The following is a 22732-nucleotide window of genomic DNA, read 5'->3' on the forward strand; positions in this document are numbered from 1 at the left end:
CCAATGTACACTCAGAGGTCTTGTTCTGCGTATTCACAGCAGCCGTAAGCTTCTCCAAGATCTTGTAATTGCTGCACTCAATGAGCCCATTTTGAGAAACTCACGCCTCGTCCCATCGTTTCAATCCCAGTGGGCAGCCTTGTGGGGGTTTGAACAGCCGGTTCCGCTTTCTTAATTCTTCGATAAGTCAGGGCCAAACCAGCTCCGATCAGCAAGAACCCTGTTATCATGGTTCCGAATAGGTAGATATCTTCAGCACTCAGGCTCACCCAAGCCCAAACTTCTCGTTGAGAAAGGGGTGTCAATTGCATTCAGGGACCAGATGATCAAATCCATAATTCCTCTTTTAGGTTTTAGAGAACAGACTGTGAGAGAATGTTCCAGGGAAAAGTAATACAAAAAACACGAGACTAGACAAGGACATAAGAGGCTAAGCAGGGAGAGGAGGAAGAGGAGAAAAGTGCGACTGCCTTTGTCAAGAGCAAGAGTCTTCCCACACAAAATAATTTGTGCTAAATGTAAGCGCAGATATGATCTGTGAAAAAAAGTCAAGATTGTGAGTTTTGTGGTCTAAGGTTTTGTGCCCAGGGTTTCTCATTGTCTCACACATTTGCCGAGCCTTAGCAAGCACATGAATGAGAGGCGGAGGCGATTAAAGTTTATATTAACAGGTTATTAATCAAAAGAATATCTCACCTGAACAGATGACAGCAGCATCCTGACCATGTTCACATCTGTTTGATCCAAATCCACTGTGCTGACACTCAGTTAGAGAACTTTCATTTCCTGAACAGGTGACATTGTCAAGCCAGATCTGTCCAGTTCCTGCACCAAAGTGAGCTGATTGAGGAACTTCCAGTGCCGACCCACAGTTTAACTGTCTGCAAACCACCTGAGCATCATTTAAGTCCCAGCCATCATCACAGACTGTTCCCCAGCTGTTATTGTGATAAACTTCAACTCTGCCAGAACATCGACTTGATCCAGATCCAGTTAATCTGATTGGCCCTTTTAATGAAAAACATGTGACACAAACGATGTTTTAATATATGTCTCTTAAAGAAAGCAAAGATACATATCACACAAAAATACATTAACATGCAGTATGTTCCATGCCAAAAAGTGATGTCACCTGAACAGATGACACCAGCATCATAATAATGTATATTGTAGTAGTTGTAGTAGTAGTAGTAGTAGTAGGGATTTCCCCATCCAGGGTGTTGACATTCAGTTAGAGAACTTTCATTTCCTGAACAGCTCACACCACTGAGCCAGATCTGTCCAGTTCCTGCACCAAAGTAAGCTGATCGAGGAGCTTGTAGTGCAGACCCACAGTTTAACTGTCTGCAAACCACCTCGGCATCATTTAAGTCCCAGTTATAATCAGAGACTGTTCCCCAGACATTATCATGATAAACTTCAACTCTGCCAGAACATCGGCTCGATCCAGAACCAGCCAACCTGATCAGATCTAAAAGGGAAAGAACATGAAAAACAGTTAAATACAGCCTTACATCAAAAAAGACTATCTTGCAATATCATGTTGATCCAGCAGTTTTCACACCTGAACAGATGACAGCAGCATCCTGACCATGTTCACATCTGTTTGATCCAAATCCACTGTGCTGACACTCAGTCAAAGAACTTTCATTTCCTGAACAGGTCACATGATCAAGCCAAATCTGTCCAGTTCCTGCACCAAAGTGAGCTGAATGAGGAACTTCCAGTGCCGACCCACAGTTTAACTGTCTGCAAACCACCTCAGCATCATTTAAGTCCCAGCCATCATCACAGACTGTTCCCCAGCTGTTATTGTGATAAACTTCAACTCTTCCAGAACATCGAGTTGATCCAGATCCAGTTAAAATGATGGACACAGCTGAAAACAAAACACAGAGAAGATATGAAGGGGACCAAACAAACAATACTTTAAGTTTCCAGCCATAGATTCCAAGTTATAGCAGAACGGTAAACTGAAAGGTGTAATACTGTCAGTCCACACAGCTTTAACACTAATAAAACAGTCTATAAAAAGTCCAATGGATTCACTCCTGATCTACAAAGACATTCAGCTCCCAAATTTGTATTATGACAGAGTTTGTGAGGACTGCAGAACATCCACATTAAGAAAGTTGAAGCAGGAGACTTTGTTTGAATTGTTTCAATTACAAGACCTGAAAAGAACTAAGAAAACTTCAAGTTGCAGACTTTATCAAATCTTTCAGGGGTATGGTCTCCCTTAATCATGCACACACACACACTCACACACAGACACACACTCACGCACAGACACACACACACACACACACAAGCCCGGTCAGCAATCTTAGTGAGGACCTTCATTGACATAATGCTTTCCCTTGCCCAGGGGTCAGCAACCTTTAACACCCAAAGAGCCACTTGGACCCAGTTTTCACGCAAAAGAAAACACTGGGAGCCGCAAATACTTTTTGACATCTAAAATGAAGATAACACTGTATATATTGATTTTTTTTTACCTTTATGCTTTGTGTGAACAACTAAAGTAAGTAAGTAAAGTTTATTTATTAAGCACTTTTCACAGACAGGCAGTCACAAAGCGCTGTACACAAATATTAAAATAAACAATACAATCAATAGGCATTATACACAATGTAAAAGATCAAATGTAAATAATGTAAAGAATATAAAATACGTAGATCAACAAAAGGCTTGTTTGAACAGAAAAGTTAAACTGCTTTTTAAAAGAATCCACAGAGCAACTAAGGTGCGTTACTTATGAAATCCATGAAGTGCTAATGAGAAAATTACATTTTATTTATGTAATTAACACATTTTGAACTCTTAAAGAAATATAACAAAAGGAAAGACACCCAGCTGAACTAAAATGATCCATGTAGCAAACAAAAACTGTTGTGAGCCGCCACCCTTATATCGCCTTTGGGCTTTTGGAGCCTTGACCTGACTTTTAAAAAATAATTGGAAAAAAAGAACTATGCTGCTAAAAGATGAAAAATGGATATTTGCATAATTCTGCCTAAATATGTATTTTACCTGGTTAATGTGTGTGGCGGGGGGGCTGCAGCGCCGCTGCATGGGAGTCGGACGCACCTGAGCGGCACCCGCAATCACGCCTCGCCACCTCAAAGTCTGTGCTCTCTCTGCTGTTGCTTTGGTGTGTGTCGGGCTGTGAGCTGAAAAGCTACAGCCGGCTGTATGCGTACAACAACCGTGTGTGAAAAGTGGTCGATAAAGAGATGCTGAAAAGCATGTTGATGGAAACATCGTCGGGTCTGCCGTGATATGTATACAATAAGACTTATGGTCCCGAACCTCTGCGCACAGCGCCTGCAAATCGGGGCTGCATGAAGTCACTTTCATCTTCACGCAGGACTGTAAGCTGTCATCTGTGAGGCATGAGCGGTGTTTGTTTTTAACATAGTTCACGGTGGAGAACAGCTAACGACATAATAAGGATCAGAAGATCCATAATTGGCCTACCTGGGGTTGAAAGTCTCGATAAATGCACAGCGTTTCGGCGGGTATACTGGCTTCCGCGAGTGTGACGCTTATTTTGAGCGATGAAAAAAATAATAAGATATAATTTTATTTTTATATTTCAAAATCACAATAATCTTCCAATTTAGAACTACAAGTTAAAAAAAGAACTAAACACAAATAAAATACACTTCAGCTAAATACTTCTAATTGTCACGGTTCTGGGTCCGTTGGACCCAGTATTTTGAGTTTATTGTGTTTTGATTTAAGTTTTCATCAGGGATTGTGTTCTTGTTCTCTTGTCGTGTTATGGTGATGATTATGATTTCTATTATTAGAGTTCCATGTTTCTGTTTATCTGGGTTTACGATGTGAGTTTAGTTTCATATGTCATTTCCTGTCTGTCTCTCAGTGTCAGGTCTGCGTCTTGGTGTGGTGTTCTCATTTCCTGTTTTATTGTGAAGGTCTGGGTCTCATGTGAGTGTGTTCAGTTTTACCTTTGTCTCGTCTTGTTGATTATTCCCAGCTGTGTCCACCACCTGTGTGTAATTCCCCTGTGGTTCTCTGTGTATTTAAGTCATGTCTTCCGTCATTGTTGTTGCTGGTCCGTCTGTGTATTCCACCCTGTCTCATCTGTGTATCTACCATGTCACATCCGTGTGCTCTCCCTGCTGTCCATTGTCATTCTCCTCTGCTCGTTCTCATTCAGGTTTGTGCTTTGTAGTTTAGTTGTTTCCCAGTATAGTTTAGTTCCAGCTCCATTTGCCGTTTGTATTTACTTTCATGTTCAATAAACCACCTTTACACCTTCACGACTGCCTGCACTTGGATCCTCCTTCATTTCCTCCACACGGCTCACCTCACTCGCCGTGACAGTACGGACCAGCCAGATATGGATCCAGCGGCATTCACCCCACCCACGGAGCTTCGGGACCTCATCACGAACTCCGCTTCACAAATAATCAACCTGTGGCTAGAGCATGAGGGAGAAGCATTCCTCCACGTTCTGGAAGCCAGACTGCAACAGCTGCTCACGGATTATCCCTGGCTATTGGACTCACTACACCCACTCGTGCAAGACTTCATCCTTCACGAACTTCACCTACACCCACCAGCCGCTATCGCTTCCCAACCCAGCCGGACGCCGGAGGTTTTGCCCGGCCCGCCGGAGGTTTTGCCCGGCCCGCCGGAGGTTTTGCCCGGCCCGCTGGAGGTTTTGCCCGGGAGGAAGCGACGATCGCGCCGTCGGCGCGTCGCCCCACAGCTGGAGAATAGGACTTCAGAACTGCCGGCTGTGGTGAGTGGAAAAGACGCTCTGTCTGTTTCACCAGTTCATATGACTGTTTATACCGGGGCTGTGTTCGTTGACTCAGCTGCTCAGCCGGTAGCTCGGTTAGCTGCCCAGCAGTCACTAACCCAGTCAGCCACTCAATCATCACCTCCATTACAGTCACAGTCAGACCCAGTAGACGCCATGTTACAGTCCATAGCCCAGTCAATAGCCCAGTTGGCAAGAGATTCATCAGCCTTATCAGTTCAGCCAGCCACTCCACCTGTTACTACTTTGCTACCTGTAGCTCAGTTGCCACCAGTTCAGCAGCCTGTCCACTCACTTACCCAGCCTTTATCCTCACAGCCTCATTACAAGCAGGGAACACACTTCACACAGACTTTAACTGGTTCATTTAAACTGGCCATCTCAGAGACAGTTGCTCCCTCTAGGGCCTCCCCAGAGGTAGGGTGCCAGTCACCAGCCACCTCTGGACCCCTAGAGGTCGAGATGCTAGCACCAGTGGCTTCATTAGAGGACTTTACTGAGCAGTCTCAGCCGTCGTCCCCTGCTGAGAGCTCCAGTGAGTCCGCCCCTCTACCCCTGTCCTCCGCTGGAGGACCAGAGGGACCCATTCAGCCGTCAATCTCAGCTGGGGGGCCCGAGGAGCCCGTCCAGCCTCAAGTTTCGTCTGCTGGGGGTTCGGGAGAACCCAGCCAGCCTCATGTTTTGTCTGCTGGGGGTTCGGGAGAACCCAGCCAGCCTCATGTTTCGTCTGCTGGGGGTTCTGGAGAACCCAGCCAGCCTCATGCTTCGTCTGCTGGAGGGCCCGAGGAGCCCGTCCAGCCTCATGTTTCGTCTGCTGGGGGTTCTGGAGAACCCAGCCAGCCTCAAGTGTCTTCTGCTGGGGGTTTAGGAGAACCCAGCCAGCCTCATGCTTCGTCTGCTGGAGGGCCCGAGGAGCCCGTCCAGCCTCATGCCACGTCTGCTGGAGGGCCCGAGGAGCCCGTCCAGCCTCATGCCACGTCTGCTGGAGGGCCCGAGGAGCCCACCCAGCACCACGCCTCGTTAGCTGAGGGTCCTGGAGGACCCAGCCAGCACATCCTCACATCTGCTGATGGTCCTGGAGGACCCAGCCAGCACGTCCTCACACCTGCTGACGGTCCTGGAGGACCCAGCCAGCACATCTCTACATCATCACCTGCAGCATTCACGCCACCGCCTACAGCATTCACATCACCGCCATTCGCATCACCGCCTGCAGCGTCGCTGCCGTCAGGTTCCGCAGCCGTCCCGCTGCCGTCAGGTTCCGCAGCCGTCCCGCTGCCGTCAGGTTCCGCAGCCGTCCCGCTGCCGTCATCCACGCCTGGTCCAGCCTCCGCTTCAGCCTCTGTCTCGTCTGGTCCAGCCTCCGCTTCAGCCTCTGTCCCGTCTGGTCCAGCCTCTGTCTCGTCTGGTCCAGCCTCCGCTTCAGCCTCTGTCTCGTCTGGTCCAGCCTCCGCTTCAGCCTCTGTCTCGTCTGGTCCTCCCTCCACGCCTTCATCCACGCTTGGTCCTCCCTCCGCGTCTTCATCCACGCTTGGTCCTGCCTCCGTGTCTTCATCCACGCTTGATCCAGCTTCAGCCTCCGCTTCAGCTTCAGCTTCGCCTGGTCCAGCCTCGGCTTCGCCTTCGTCTGATCCTGCGGTTGCCACACCGCCGTCGGGGCCAGCTCGACCCGTTCTGCCTCGCCTCTGCCGGCCGTTTTCCGGGTCTCTAAGAAGGCATCATGGCCTTCGGGGACGGCCTCCGGAAAGGGTTCGTCGCCGCCGCTGGCATCGCGGCCGTCCTCCGGACCTGCTCGGTGGCCGCCACTACCTTCCAAGTGGTCGGCCTCCAGAACTGTTTGCCCGTCGCCGCCGTTGCCGTGTGCACGGTCGGCCCCCAGAACTGTTTGCCCGTCGCCGCCGTTGCCGTGTGCACGGTCGGCCCCCAGAACTGTTTGCCCGTCGCCGCCGTTGCCGTGTGCTCGGTCGGCCCCCAGAACTGTTTGCCCGTCGCCGCCGTTGCTGTGTGCATGGTCGGCCCCCTGACTGTGTTGTGGACTGGTGAACATTCGTGTTTTGGTTCTGGTTTCTCGTGCTCCTGGTTTTTTGTGTTTCAGGCCCTCCTTCCTGGGCCCCCTCCGCCCGCCCTGGCTTGGTGCTTGTGCTTTTTGTTTGGGGCTGTCGGGAGCCAGCCCTTTGAGGGGGGGTACTGTCACGGTTCTGGGTCCGTTGGACCCAGTATTTTGAGTTTATTGTGTTTTGATTTAAGTTTTCATCAGGGATTGTGTTCTTGTTCTCTTGTCGTGTTATGGTGATGATTATGATTTCTATTATTAGAGTTCCATGTTTCTGTTTATCTGGGTTTACGATGTGAGTTTAGTTTCATATGTCATTTCCTGTCTGTCTCTCAGTGTCAGGTCTGCGTCTTGGTGTGGTGTTCTCATTTCCTGTTTTATTGTGAAGGTCTGGGTCTCATGTGAGTGTGTTCAGTTTTACCTTTGTCTCGTCTTGTTGATTATTCCCAGCTGTGTCCACCACCTGTGTGTAATTCCCCTGTGGTTCTCTGTGTATTTAAGTCATGTCTTCCGTCATTGTTGTTGCTGGTCCGTCTGTGTATTCCACCCTGTCTCATCTGTGTATCTACCATGTCACATCCGTGTGCTCTCCCTGCTGTCCATCGTCATTCTCCTCTGCTCGTTCTCATTCAGGTTTGTGCTTTGTAGTTTAGTTGTTTCCCAGTATAGTTTAGTTCCAGCTCCATTTGCCGTTTGTATTTACTTTCATGTTCAATAAACCACCTTTACACCTTCACGACTGCCTGCACTTGGATCCTCCTTCATTTCCTCCACACGGCTCACCTCACTCGCCGTGACACTAATTTAATTTCCCAAACCACCCGGAGCCGCAAAATCAAGACTAAAGAGCCGCATGAGGCTCCGGAGCCGCGGGTTGCCGACCCCTGGCCTAACCGTAGCCCTTACCCTAAACCTAACCATAACCTAATTGTAACCCTGACACTAAAACCACATTTTGAGCATCAAGAATGCCTTTACAAGCCTTCAAACTTTTGAGGACCGGTTTGTGTGTTCTCACAAGTGACTGTTGGTTCTCACAAGTGTAGTAGAATAAAGATGTCGGTCCTCACAAAGATAGATATACAGGAACACACACACACACACACACATATGTCAGGCTGACTTTCCCTCTCTGAAAATATCTTCCATGTCCCGCTCATAAATGTTCATTTGAAACTATTAAAATGTTCCTTTAAGGTATTTAAATGAAATCTCTAATCTTATAAGTTATTTAAAAAGTAATGTATAGCTCTCTGGATCTGAGCTGCGTTTAAAGAGAAAGATGCAAACATTTTACCACTCAAATATTCTACAGTGTGGTTCTTGCACAGGTGAGTTTGACTGTTCACACTGAATTTCATTATAAAACACACTAACAAGTGGAAGATGGAAGTCTAAAAAAAAGGTTGTTTTTACAGTGTTTAACATTCATCTGATGATCAGAAGAATATCTCACCTGAACAGATGACAGCAGCATCCTGACCATGTTCACATCTGTTTGATCCAAATCCACTGTGTTGACACTCAGTTAGAGAACTTTCATTTCCTGAACAGGTCACATTGTCAAGCCAAATCTGTCCAGTTCCTGCACCAAAGTGAGCTGATTGAGGAACTTCCAGTGCCGACCCACAGTTTATCTGTCTGCAAACCACCCCAGCATCATTTAAGTCCCAGCCATCATCACAGACTGTTCCCCAGCTGTTATTGTAATAAACTTCAACTCTGCCAGAACATCGACTTGATCCAGATCCAGTTAATCTGATTGGACCTTTTAATGAAAAACATGTGACACAAACGATGTTTTAATATATGTCCCTTAAAGAAAACAAAGATACATATCACACAAAAATACATTAACATGCAGTATGTTCCATGTCAAAAAGTGATGTCACCTGAACAGATGACACCAGCATCAGAATAATGTCCATTGTAGTAGTAGTAGTAGTAGTAGTTTCCCCATCCAGAGTGTTGACATTCAGTTAGAGAACTTTCATTTCCTGAACAGCTCACACCACTGAGCCAGATCTGTCCAGTTCCTGCACCAAAGTAAGCTGATCGAGGAGCTTGTAGTGCAGACCCACAGTTTAACTGTCTGCAAACCACCTCGGCATCATTTAGGTCCCAGTTATAATCAGAGACTGTTCCCCAGACGTTATTGTGAAAGATTTCAACTCTGCCAGAACATCGGCTCGATCCAGAACCGGCCAACCTGATCAGATCTAAAAGGCAAAGAACATGAAAAACAGTTAAATACAGCCTTACCTCAAAAAAGACTATCTTGCAATATCATGTTGATCCAGTAGTTTTCACACCTGAACAGATGACAGCAGCATCCTGACCATGTTCACATCTGTTTGATCCAAATCCACTGTGCTGACACTCAGTTAGAGAACTTTCATTTCCTGAACAGGTGACATCATCAAGCCAAATCTGTCCAGTTCCTGCACCAAAGTGAGCTGATTGAGGAACTTCCAGTGCCGACCCACAGTTTATCTGTCTGCAAACCACCTCAGCATCATTTAAGTCCCAGCCATCATTACAGACTGTTCCCCAGCTGTTACTGTGATGTACTTCAACTCTGCCAGAACATCGAGTCGATCCAGATCCAGTTAATCTGATCACACCTTTTATGTAAAAGACATAACACAAACTATATTTCAATACATATCTTAAAGAAAATACAGATGCATAACACTCAAAAATACATTAACATGCAGTTTTTTTCATATCAGGAAGTCATGTCACCTGAACACATGACACCAACATCATATGAATGTAAACTGTAGTAGTAGGTGTAGTAGTTTCCCCATCCAGAGTGTTGACATTCAGTTACAGAACTTTCATTTCCTGAACAGCTCACACCACTGAGCCAGACCTGTCCAGTTCCTGCACCAAACTTATATGATGGGGTAGCTTGTAGTGCAGACCCACAGTTTATCTCTCTGCAAACCACCTCAGCATCGTTTAAGACCCAGTTATGATCAGAAACTGTTCCCCAGACATTATCATGATAAACTTCAACTCTGCCAGAGCATCGAGATGATCCAGAACCAGCTAATCTAATCAGATCTAAAAGGGAAAGAACATGAAAAACATTATAATAAATCCTTACATCAAAAAAGACTTAATGGAAGACACAAATGAACAGACTAACTGAATGTTTTCTCACCTGAACAGATGACAGCAGCATCCTGACCACGTACACAGCTGTTTGATCCAAATCCACTGTGCTGACACTCAGTCAAAGAACTTTCATTTCCTGAACAGGTCACATTGTCAAGCCAGATCTGTCCAGTTCCTGCACCAAAGTGAGCTGAATGAGGAACTTCCAGTGCCGACCCACAGTTTAACTGTCTGCAAACCACCTGAGCATCATTTAAGTCCCAGCCATCATCACAGACTGTTCCCCAGCTGTTATTGTGGTAAACTTCAACTCTTCCAGAACATCGAGTCGATCCAGATCCAGTTAAAATGATGGACACAGCTGAAAACAAAACACAGAGATTATATAAAGGGAACCAAACAAAGAATACTTTAAGTTTCCAGCCATAGATTCCAAGTTATAGCAGAACGGTAAACTGAAAGGTGTAATACTGTCAGTCCACACAGCTTTAACACTAATAAAACAGTCTATAAAAAGTCCAATGGATTCACTCCTGACCTACAAAGACATTCAGCTCCCAAATTTGAATATTGACAAAGTTTGTGAGGACTGCAGAACATCCACATTAAGAAAGTTAAAGCAGGCGACTTTGTTTGAATTGTTTCAATTACAAGACCTGAAAAGGACTAAGAAAACTTCAAGTTGCAGACTTTATCAAATCTTTCAGGGGTATGGTCTCCCTTGAACATGCACACACACACTTACACACACATACAGATGTCAGGCTGACTTTCCCTCTCTGAAATTATCTTCCATGTCCCGCTCATAAATGTTCATTTGAAACTATTAAAATGTTCCTTTAAGGTATTTAAATGAAATCTCTAATCTTATAAGTTATTTAAAAAGTAATGTATAGCTCTCTGGATCTGAGCTGCGTTTAAAGAGAAAGATGCAAACATTTTACCACTCAAATATTCTACAGTGTGGTTCTTGCACAGATGACTTTTATTGTTATTGTTAAGCACTTTGTGCAGCATCGGCTGTTGGAAATGTGCTATATAAATAAATCTGACCTTGACCTTGACCTTGACTTTGACTGTTCACACTGAATTTCATTATAAAACACACTAACAAGTGGAAGATGGAAGTCTAAAAAAAAGGTTGTTTTTACAGTGTTTAACATTCATCTGATGATCAGAAGAATATCTCACCTGAACAGATGACAGCAGCATCCTGACCATGTTCACATCTGTTTGATCCAAATCCACTGTGTTGACACTCAGTTAGAGAACTTTCATTTCCTGAACAGGTCACATTGTCAAGCCAAATCTGTCCAGTTCCTGCACCAAAGTGAGCTGATTGAGGAACTTCCAGTGCCGACCCACAGTTTAACTGTCTGCAAACCACCTCAGCATCATTTAAGTCCCAGCCATCATCACAGACTGTTCCCCAGCTGTTATTGTGATAAACTTCAACTCTGCCAGAACACCGACTTGATCCAGATCCAGTTAATCTGATTGGACCTTTTAATGAAAAACATGTGACACAAACGATGTTTTAATATATGTCTCTTAAAGAAAACAAAGATACATATCACACAAAAATACATTAACATGCAGTGTGTTCCATGCCAAAAAGTGATGTCACCTGAACAGATGACACCAGCATCAAAATAATGTCCATTGTAGTAGTAGTAGTAGTAGTAGTAGTAGTAGTAGTAGTAGTAGGGGTTTCCCCATCCAGGGTGTTGACATTCAGTTAGAGAACTTTCATTTCCTGAACAGCTCACACCACTGAGCCAGATCTGTCCAGTTCCTGCACCAAAGTAAGCTGATCGAGGAGCTTGTAGTGCAGACCCACAGTTTAACTGTCTGCAAACCACCTCGGCATCATTTAAGTCCCAGTTATAATCAGAGACTGTTCCCCAGACATTATCATGATAAACTTCAACTCTGCCAGAACATCGGCTCGATCCAGAACCAGCCAACCTGATCAGATCTAAAAGGCAAAGAACATGAAAAAAAGTTAAATACAGCCTTACCTCAAAAAAGACTATCTTGCAATATCATGTTGATCCAGCAGTTTTCACACCTGAACAGATGACAGCAGCATCCTGACCATGTTCACATCTGTTTGATCCAAATCCACTGTGCTGACACTCAGTTAGAGAACTTTCATTTCCTGAACAGGTCACATGATCAAGCCAAATCTGTCCAGTTCCTGCACCAAAGTGAGCTGATTGAGGAACTTCCAGTGCCGACCCACAGTTTAACTGTCTGCAAACCACCTCAGCATCATTTAAGTCCCAGCCATCATCACAGACTGTTCCCCAGCTGTTATTGTGGTAAACTTCAACTCTTCCAGAACATCGAGTCGATCCAGATCCAGTTAAAATGATGGACACAGCTGAAAACAAAACACAGAGATTATATAAAGGGAACCAAACATAGAATACTTTAAGATTCCAGCCATAGATTCCAAGTTATAGCAGAACGGTAAACTGAAAGGTGTAATACTGTCAGTCCACACAGCTTTAACACTAATAAAACAGTCTATAAAAAGTCCAATGGATTCACTCCTGATCTACAAAGACATTCAGCTCCCAAATTTGTATTATGACAGAGTTTGTGAGGACTGCAGAACATCCACATTAAGAAAGTTGAAGCAGGAGACTTTGTTTGAATTGTTTCAATTACAAGACCTGAAAAGAACTAAGAAAACTTCAAGTTGCAGACTTTATCAAATCTTTCAGGGGTATGGTCTCCCTTAATCATGCACACACACACTCACACACAGACACACACTCACGCACAGACACACACACACACACACACACAAGCCCGTTCAGCAATCTTAGTGAGGACCTTCATTGACATAATGCTTTCCCTTGCCCAGGGGTCAGCAACCTTTAACACCCAAAGAGCCACTTGGACCCAGTTTTCACGCAAAAGAAAACACTGGGAGCCGCAAATACTTTTTGACATCTAAAATGAAGATAACACTGTATATATTGGGTTTTTTTTACCTTTATGCTTTGTGTGAACAACTAAAGTAAGTAAAGTTTATTTATTAAGCGCTTTTCACAGACAGGCAGTCACAAAGCGCTGTACACAAATATTAAAATAAACAATACAATCAATAGACATTATACACAATGTAAAAGATCAAATGTAAATAATATAAAGAATATAAAATACGTAGATCAACAAAAGGCTTGTTTGAACAGAAAAGTTAAACTGCTTTTTAAAAGAATCCACAGAGCAACTAAGGTGCGTTACTTGTGAAATCCATGAAGTGCTAATGAGAAAATTACATTTTATTTATGTAATTAACACATTTTGAACTCTTAAAGAAATATAACAAAAGGAAAGACACCCAGCTGAACTAAAATGATCCATGTAGCAAACAAAAAAACTGTTGTGAGCCGCCACCCTTATATCGCCTTTGGGCTTTTGGAGCCTTGACCTGACTTTTAAAAAATAATTGGAAAAAAAGAACTATGCTGCTAAAAGATGAAAAATTGATATTTGCATAATTCTGCCTAAATATGTATTTTACCTGGTTAATGTGTGTGGCGGGGCGTGGTCTGCAGTGCCGCTGCATGGGAGTCGGACGCACCTGAGCGGCACCCGCAGTCACGCCTCGTCGCCTCAAAGTCTGTGCTCTCTCTGCTGTTGCTTTGGTGTGTGTCGGGCTGTGAGCTGAAAAGCTACAGCCGGCTGTATGCGTACAACAACCGTGTGTGAAAAGTGGTCGATAAAGAGATGCTGAAAAGCATGTTGATGGAAACATCGTCGGGTCTGCCGTGATATGTATACAATAAGACTTATGGTCCCGAACCTCTGCGCACAGCGCCTGCAAATCGGGGCTGCATGAAGTCACTTTCATCTTCACGCAGGACTGTAAGCTGTCATCTGTGAGGCATGAGCGGTGTTTGTTTTTAACATAGTTCACGGTGGAGAACAGCTAACGACATAATAAGGATCAGAAGATCCATAATTGGCCTACCTGGGGTCGAAAGCCTCGATAAATGCACAGCGTTTCGGCGGGTATACTGGCTTCCGCGAGTGTGACGCTTATTTTGAGCGATGAAAAAAATAATAAGATATAATTTTATTTTTATATTTCAAAATCACAATAATCTTCCAATTTAGAACTACAAGTTAAAAAAAGAACTAAACACAAATAATATACACTTCAGCTAAATACTTCAAATTTAATTTCCCAAACCACCCAGAGCCGCAAAATAAAGACTAAAGAGCCGCATGAGGCTCCGGAGCCGCGGGTTGCCGACCCCTGGCCTAACCGTAGCCCTTACCCTAAACCTAACCATAACCTAATTGTAACCCTGACACTAAAACCACATTTTGAGCATCAAGAATGCCTTTACAAGCCTTCAAACTTTTGAGGACCGGTTTGTGTGTTCTCACAAGTGACTGTTGGTTCTCACAAGTGTAGTAGAATAAAGATGTCGGTCCTCACAAAGATAGATATACAGGAACACACACACACACACACATATGTCAGGCTGACTTTCCCTCTCTGAAAATATCTTCCATGTCCCGCTCATAAATGTTCATTTGAAACTATTAAAATGTTCCTTTAAGGTATTTAAATGAAATCTCTAATCTTATAAGTTATTTAAAAAGTAATGTATAGCTCTCTGGATCTGAGCTGCGTTTAAAGAGAAAGATGCAAACATTTTACCACTCAAATATTCTACAGTGTGGTTCTTGCACAGGTGAGTTTGACTGTTCACACTGAATTTCATTATAAAACACACTAATAAGTGGAAGACGGAAGTCTAAAAAAAAGGTTATTTTTACAGTGTTTAACATTCATCAGATCATCAAAAGAATATCTCACCTGAACAGATGACAGCAGCATCCTGACCATGTTCACATCTGTTTGATCCAAATCCACTGTGCTGACACTCAGTTAGAGAACTTTCATTTCCTGAACAGGTCACATTGTCAAGCCAAATCTGTCCAGTTCCTGCACCAAAGTGAGCTGATTGAGGAACTTCCAGTGCCGACCCACAGTTTAACTGTCTGCAAACCACTTCAGCATCATTTAAGTCCCAGCCATCATCACAGACTGTTCCCCAGCTGTTATTGTGGTAAACTTCAACTCTGCCAGAACATCGACTTGATCCAGATCCAGTTAATCTGATTGGACCTTTTAATGAAAAACATGTGACACAAACGATGTTTTAATATATGTAGGTTAAAGAAAACAAAGATACATATCACACAAAAATACATTAACATGCAGTATGTTCCATGTCAAAAAGTGATGTCACCTGAACAGATGACACCAGCATCAAAATAATGTATATTGTTGTAGTAGTAGTAGTAGTAGTAGTAGTTTCCCCATCCAGAGTGTTGACATTCAGTTAGAGAACTTTCATTTCCTGAACAGCTCACACCACTGAGCCAGATCTGTCCAGTTCCTGCACCAAAGTAAGCTGATCGAGGAGCTTGTAGTGCAGACCCACAGTTTAACTGTCTGCAAACCACCTCAGCATCATTTAGATCCCAGTTATGATCAGAAACTGTTCCCCAGACTTTATTGTGAAAGATTTCAACTCTGCCAGAACATCGGCTCGATCCAGAACCAGCTAATCTAATCAGATCTAAAAGGGAAAGAACATGAAAAACATTATAATAAATCCTTACATCAAAAAAGACTTAATGGAAGACACAAATGAACAGTCTAACTGACAGTTTTCTCACCTGAACAGATGACAGCAGCATCCTGACCATGTTCACATCTGTTTGATCCAAATGCACTGTGCTGACACTCAGTTAGAGAACTTTCATTTCCTGAACAGGTCACATTGTCAAGCCAAATCTGTCCAGTTCCTGCACCAAAGTGAGCTGATTGAGGAACTTCCAGTGCCGACCCACAGTTTATGTGTCGGCAAACCACCTGAGCATCATTTAAGCCCCAGCCATCATCACAGACTGTTCCCCAGCTGTTATTGTGATAAACTTCAACCCTACCAGAACATCGAGTCGATCCAGATCCAGTTAATCTGATCACACCTTTTATGTAAAAGACATAACACAAACTATATTTCAATACATATCTTAAAGAAAATACAGATGCATAACACTCAAAAATACATTAACATGCAGTTTTTTCATATCAAGAAGTCATGTCACCTGAACACATGACACCAACATCATAAGAATGTAAACTGTAGTAGTTGTTGTAGTAGTTTCCCCATCCAGAGTGTTGACATTCAGTTACAGAACTTTCATTTCCTGAACAGCTCACACCACTGAGCCAGACCTGTCCAGTTCCTGCACCAAACTTATATGATGGGGTAGCTTGTAGTGCAGACCCACAGTTTATCTCTCTGCAAACCACCTCAGCATCGTTTAAGACCCAGTTATGATCAGAAACTGTTCCCCAGACATTATCATGATAAACTTCAACTCTGCCAGAGCATCGAGATGATCCAGAACCAGCTAATCTAATCAGATCTAAAAGGGAAAGAACATGAAAAACATTATAATAAAACCTTACATCAAAAAAGACTTAATGGAAGACACAAATGAACAGACTAACTGAATGTTTTCTCACCTGAACAGATGACAGCAGCATCCTGACCATGTTCACATCTGTTTGATCCAAATCCACTGTGCTGACACTCAGTTAGAGAACTTTCATTTCCTGAACAGGTCACATGATCAAGCCAGATCTGTCCAGTTCCTGCACCAAAGTGAGCTGATTGAGGAACTTCCAGTGCCGACCCACAGTTTAACTGTCTGCAAACCACTCCAGCATCATTTAAGTCCCAGCCATCATCACAGACTGTTCCCCAGCTGTTATTGTGGTAAACTTCAACTCTTCCAGAACATCGAGTCGATCCAGATCCAGTTAAAATGATGGACACAGCTGAAAACAAAATACAGAGAAGATATGAAGGGGACCAAAAATAGAATACTTTTAGTTTCCAGCCATAGATTCCAAGTTATAGCAGAACGATAAACTGAAAGGTGTAATACTGTCAGTCCACACAGCTTTAACACTAATAAAACAGTCTATAAAAAGTCCAATGGATTCACTCCTGACCTACAAAGACATTCAGCTCCAAAATTTGTATTATGACAAAGTTTGTGAGGACTGCAGAACATCCACATTAAGAAAGTTGAAGCAGGCAACTTTGTTTGAATTGCTTCAAGATCAAAACTTCAAGTTGCAGCCTTTATCAAATCTTTCAGGGGTATGGTCTCCCTTAAACACACACATACAGACTCACTCACAGACACACACACACAGATGACAGGCTGACTTTCCCTCTGAAAAGATCTTCCATGTCCCGCTCATAAATGTTCATTTGAAACTATTAAAATGTTCCTTTAAGGTATTTAAAATGAAATCTGTCATCTTGTAAGTTATTAACAAGTAATGTATACATCTCTCTGGATCTGAGCCGCGTTTATAGAGAAAGATGCAAACGTTTTACCGCTTAAATATTCAACAGTTTGGTTCTTGCACAGATGACTTTGACTGTTCACACTGAATTTCATTATAAAACACACTAATAAGTGGAAGACGGAAGTCTAAAAAAAAGGTTGTTTTTACAGTGTTTAACATTCATCAGATGATCAAAAGAATATCTCACCTGAACAGATGACAGCAGCATCCTGACCATGTTCACATGTGTTTGAACCAAATCCACTGTGTTGACACTCAGTTAGAGAACTTTCATTTCCTGAACAGGTCACATTGTCAAGCCAAATCTGTCCAGTTCCTGCACCAAAGTGAGCTGATTGAGGAACTTCCAGTGCAGACCCACAGTTTATCTGTCTGCAAACCACCTGAGCATCATTTAAGTCCCAGCCATCATCACAGACTGTTCCCCAGCTGTTATTGTGATAAACTTCAACTCTGCCAGAACATCGACTTGATCCAGATCCAGTTAATCTGATTGGACCTTTTAATGAAAAACATGTGACACAAACGATGTTTTAATATATGTCCCTTAAAGAAAACAAAGATATATATCACACAAAATACATTAACATGGAGTGTGTTCTATGCCAAAAAGTGATGTCACCTGAACAGATGACACCAGCATCAGAATAATGTCCATTGTAGTTGTGGTAGTAGTAGTTTCCCCATCCAAAGTGCTGACATTCAGTTAGAGAACTTTCATTTCCTGAACAGCTCACACCACTGAGCCAAATCTGACCAGTTCCTGCACCAAAGTAAGCTGATCGAGGAGCTTGTAGTGCAGACCCACAGTTTAACTGTCTGCAAACCACCTCAGCATCATTTAGGTCCCAGTTATAATCAGAGACTGTTCCCCAGACGTTATTGTGAAAGATTTCAACTCTGCCAGAACATCGGCTCGATCCAGAACCGGCCAACCTGATCAGATCTAAAAGGCAAAGAACATGAAAAGCAGTTAAATACAGCCTTACCTCAAAAATGACTATCTTGCAATATCATGTTGATCCAGCAGTTTTCACACCTGAACAGATGACAGCAGCATCCTGACCATGTTCACATGTGTTTGATCCAAATCCACTGTGCTGACACTCAGTCAGAGAACTTTCATTTCCCGAACAGGTCACATCATCAAGCCAAATCTGTCCAGTTCCTGCACCAAAGTAAGCCGATCGAGGAGCTTGTAGTGCTGTCCCACAGTTTATCTGTCTGCAAACCACCTCAGCATCATTTAAGCCCCAGCCATCATCACAGACTGTTCCCCAGCTGTTATTGTGATAAACTTCAACCCTGCCAGAACATCGAGTCGATCCAGATCCAATTAATCTGATCACACCTTGTATATAAAAAGATATAACACAAACTATATTTCAATATACATCCCTTAAAGAAAATATAGATGCATAACAGTCAAAAACACAGTGACGTGCAGTATTAGGTCTTCGTATCGCAATTGATTTCTATAATTTATTCAATACCAATTCGATTCAATTTTGACTCAGAAAAATCAGAAATATTATAATTATCATGATCATCATTATCATGTACATAACTATATTTTTATATCTATGTATAAAAATAAAGGTGACAAGCATGGAAATTCGTAAGAGGTGTAAACACCACAGCAGATGTGTCACTGTACTGGGTCACGGACCCAGTGCTTTGTGTTTATTGGTGAACTGACAGTTCAGATTATTATTAGGAGTTATGGTTCTCTGGTTACGGTACATCCCTGGATTGTGGTTTCTGTTTTGTGTCATCTCTGTTCTTCAGGTTCCTAGATTTCCTTTATCTTTTTTCTTTTCTTTGTAGTGTGTAAAGTGTAAACAGCAGTAAATACTAAATATTGAATGCTGTTGTGCAGCACGCAGGACCGACAGCACACAATGTGCTTTGAAGTAGCAGTCAAGAAAGGTGTAGTTTATCTCTATGAACAGTGAACACCCAAGTGCACACCTGTGTGGATCAGCACGCTCATATTCAAAAGGTTTCCCCATGTAACGGTCTGCTAAAGGGTGTAGAGAGCCATAGCCCCACCCCCCAGGGCATGAAGCAGGCATGGAGGAGATCTAGGCTCCAGACATCCAGAGACCCCAGAGTGCGAGAGCCCAAGGAGGACCACCGGAGGGGCATCCGTGCCACCCTCCTGGGAAGAGCTGAGGAGAGCCCAAGATGAGGGGTCACCCAGTAGCCACGGAGCAGAAACCAGAGGGGGCTGCACTGGCGTGCCCGCCGGCTCTGCCGGCAGCCAGCTGTGCCTAAGTGAATCAAGCCTCAGGCCCAGAGGCCGGAGGCCCAACGGCCCCCTACGCCCCGGAAAAGGCCTGACCACACAACAGTCGCCAGGCCCCGCCAAGTAGCCACCGGGTGTGAGCTGGTACATACCTGAGCGCCCAGCCCCAGACACCAAGAACCACCAACGCACCAACCCCTGAGGGCATCAGTCACCGGCAGGGAGTATGGTGAGGGGAGATAGGCCTCCACACTTTGGAGGGCCTGGGAGTTCCCAGAGAGGTGGAGTCTAAGATCCGACCTGACATATAGACACAGACAAACAGGCATACACAGACACAAACATGCATTCCCACCCTCATGCACACATATACAAATACTCAGCACTCACCCAATGTAAGGATATACATAAATGGACATGTACACACAATCACACTCCCCAAACATACTCTATACCCCAGGTCCAGGTATCCACGCCCCCAGAGGGGGAAACGGCACCTAGACCCAGGAGATGTTACCCTTTCCCCCGGGGTGGAGGCAAGCAGACCGCCCCAGGCTCCACAGCAGCAGGGAGGCCCAAGATCCCAAACGAACGGCCAATACCTCCTCCCAGCCCCCCTGCCCCGATGGCCAGCAGAGAATAGGGGTGTGTGAAGACCCCAAACCTCCCTCCTCTCGCTCATGTGTAGTGTTGCTGCGTGTTGTTCTAAAGTGCATTTGAAACACAGGAGAGCATGGTGCTGCTGCCAGAGATTAGCAGGTGTTAGCACGGTCCCTCCCGAGCCACAACCAGAGCCACTAACCAGGTTATGACCACAAACCCCAGGTTAAGCCCTCCAGGCAAAGGCGGGACCAAACCACAACCCCCCAGCCCCGCTATGTGATGGAGCCGATCACAGGAGCCCAGAGGGATTGATCTAATGTGGTGGCAGAGGCTGTCTCGAGACTAATGTGATCTATTAGATTGTTTCTATATTGGCTAGAATTAAGATTATTTTTATTTTTCCAGTTCATGAGGACCGTTTTCTTGGCAATGCATAGGGCAGTAAAAACATGTGGGCTGTATTAGTTTCTGTAGTGACATCATCCAATTTGCCCATCAAGCACACTAAAGGGGAGGTTGGAATTTTACATTTCAGACACTTTGATAAGTCTTTACATATCCCACGCCAAAACTTCTGCACTGGTGGACAGAACCAAAGAGCGTGCATGTAATTGTCTGGTGTATTGCCTTGACAGTGTGAGCAGTTGTTGGAAGATGTAAAGCCCATCTGGAACATCCGATGACCTGTATAGTGCACTCTATGTAGTATTTTGTATTGTATTAATTGCAGACTGGGATTTCTAATCAATTTAAATGTTTTTAAGCATACCTGAGACCAGAAGTTTTGGTCTAAGCTGACTGATAAATCTGCTTCCCACTTTGCAATAGGAAGAGATATTGATTCATCTATTTTAGAAAGTGTTCTGTATATTTTAGACAATAATTTGGGGGCACTTAAGAGTAATAAAATGTACCGCACTTGGTGGTGTTTGTAATTCAACTTGACTGAGGTTAAATTTCTTTTTTATTATGGATTTAATTTGTTGATATTCTAAAAATCTTTTCTTGTTGATCCCATATTGTATAACTAGTCTGTCAAATGGAATAAAGTCTGTTCCTTCTAATATATGTTCCAAGTATTTAATTCCTTTACAACTCCATTCTGGAAAATTAATCATATTATTGTTTTGTAATATGTCAGGGTTATTCCAGATAGGTGTACATTTGCATGGGATTAATGAAGACTCCGTTATTTTTAGAAACTCTCACCATGCTGTCAGAGAAGAGCTGATGCTGACGCTTTTAAAGCATTCATGTCTTTTGATGTTTGAGCTGATAAATGGTAGGTCTGAAATCTCTAGATTATTGCATAGTGCCTGTTCAACATCTAGCCAGGGCTCATCTAAGAAGGTATGTTTTAACCATCCTGAGATTAACTGAAGCCTGTTGGCTAGGAAGTATTGTTGAAAGTTTGGCACATCTAATCCTCCTTTATCCTTGGTTCTTTGTAGCGTTTTTAAACTGATACGCGGGGGTTTATGTTTCTAAAGGAATTTAGAAATATACGAATCCAGAGATCTGAATCAATCTTGTGATGGCTTGTTGGGGATCATTGAAAATAAGTAATTTATTTTTGGCAAGACCATCATTTTTATAGTGGCGACCCTTCCCATGAGTGATATGGGTAGAGATTTCCATCTAGTCAGATCACCTTCTACTTTCTTTAGAAGTGGGATGTGGTTTAATTTAGTTAAGTCTGAAAGCTTAGGAGAGACATTAATACCTAAATATTTAATATTTCCAGATTGTAGTGGGGCAGAAGAAGAATTATGGAAGGAGCAGTTAAAATCTACAGAAGAACTGTAGATTTTGATCTTGAAAACCAGTTTATTAGAGTAATTACCTCAGAAAGGTTGGTTTGTGAGCTTTGGAGAAAAAGCAACACATCATCCGCATAGAGACTGATTTTATGTTCTACGTTCTTACATTTTATGCCCTTAATTGTTGTAGCTTGTCTAAGTGCTGCTGCTAGTGGTTCGATAAAAATTGCAAAAAGTGAAGGGGAGAGTGGGCACCCCTTTCGGGTGCCCCTCAGGAGACAGGAGCTGGAGGATATCTGGTCATTTCTTCTAACACGAGCTGTTGGGGAATTATATATTCTTAGCCAGTTTATGAAAGAGTTTCCAAAGCCAAATTTGTTTAAAGTTGCAAATAAAAAATTCCAGTTAACCCTGTCAAACGCTTTCTTCATCTAGAGATAATATTGTGGTTAAAATGTTTTTACTGTATGAGTAGTCTATTAAATTAAGTAATCTATGTGTGTTTGTTGATGATTGCCTACCTTTTATGAAACCTGTTCCTAAGGTTCCTGTTTCCACATCGTAGTGTCTAGTCTGCATCTTGGTACTTTGTCTGAGTGTCCTTTTTTGCTTAGGTAGTCCTTCTCCATTGTTTATGGTTTCAGTTCTGGAATTCTGTTATCCCAGCTATGATTCCCTCCTATCTCTGATTCCCTTATTACACCAGCCCTGTGTTTTTCCC

At 43.5% G+C, this 22732-nt stretch overlaps 1 pseudogene across 1 annotated transcript in view; it reads right to left on the reverse strand.

Moving 5' to 3' along the window:
• Positions 1-22732, reverse strand: part of LOC146714266 (uncharacterized) — a 62961-nt pseudogene that overhangs the window by 32398 nt on the left and 7831 nt on the right. The window contains exons 4-21 of the transcript XR_014916480.1: positions 19418-19423; positions 18013-18751; positions 17588-17910; positions 16543-16857; positions 16119-16442; positions 15687-15998; positions 14818-15586; positions 12043-12357; positions 11599-11949; positions 11163-11474; positions 10018-10332; positions 9594-9917; positions 9161-9472; positions 8741-9067; positions 8305-8616; positions 1565-1879; positions 1133-1471; positions 697-1008 (exon numbers count right to left, since the gene is read on the reverse strand). The product of XR_014916480.1 is annotated as an uncharacterized LOC146714266 (transcript). The remainder of the gene's footprint in view (positions 1-696; positions 1009-1132; positions 1472-1564; positions 1880-8304; positions 8617-8740; positions 9068-9160; positions 9473-9593; positions 9918-10017; positions 10333-11162; positions 11475-11598; positions 11950-12042; positions 12358-14817; positions 15587-15686; positions 15999-16118; positions 16443-16542; positions 16858-17587; positions 17911-18012; positions 18752-19417; positions 19424-22732) is intronic.

This window comes from Copadichromis virginalis, linkage group LG3, assembly GCF_057382275.1.
Source record: "Copadichromis virginalis isolate Kocher_CV1m ecotype Utaka linkage group LG3, C_Virginalis_male_GT1.1, whole genome shotgun sequence".
In the NCBI taxonomy this organism is placed as follows: domain Eukaryota; kingdom Metazoa; phylum Chordata; class Actinopteri; order Cichliformes; family Cichlidae; genus Copadichromis; species Copadichromis virginalis.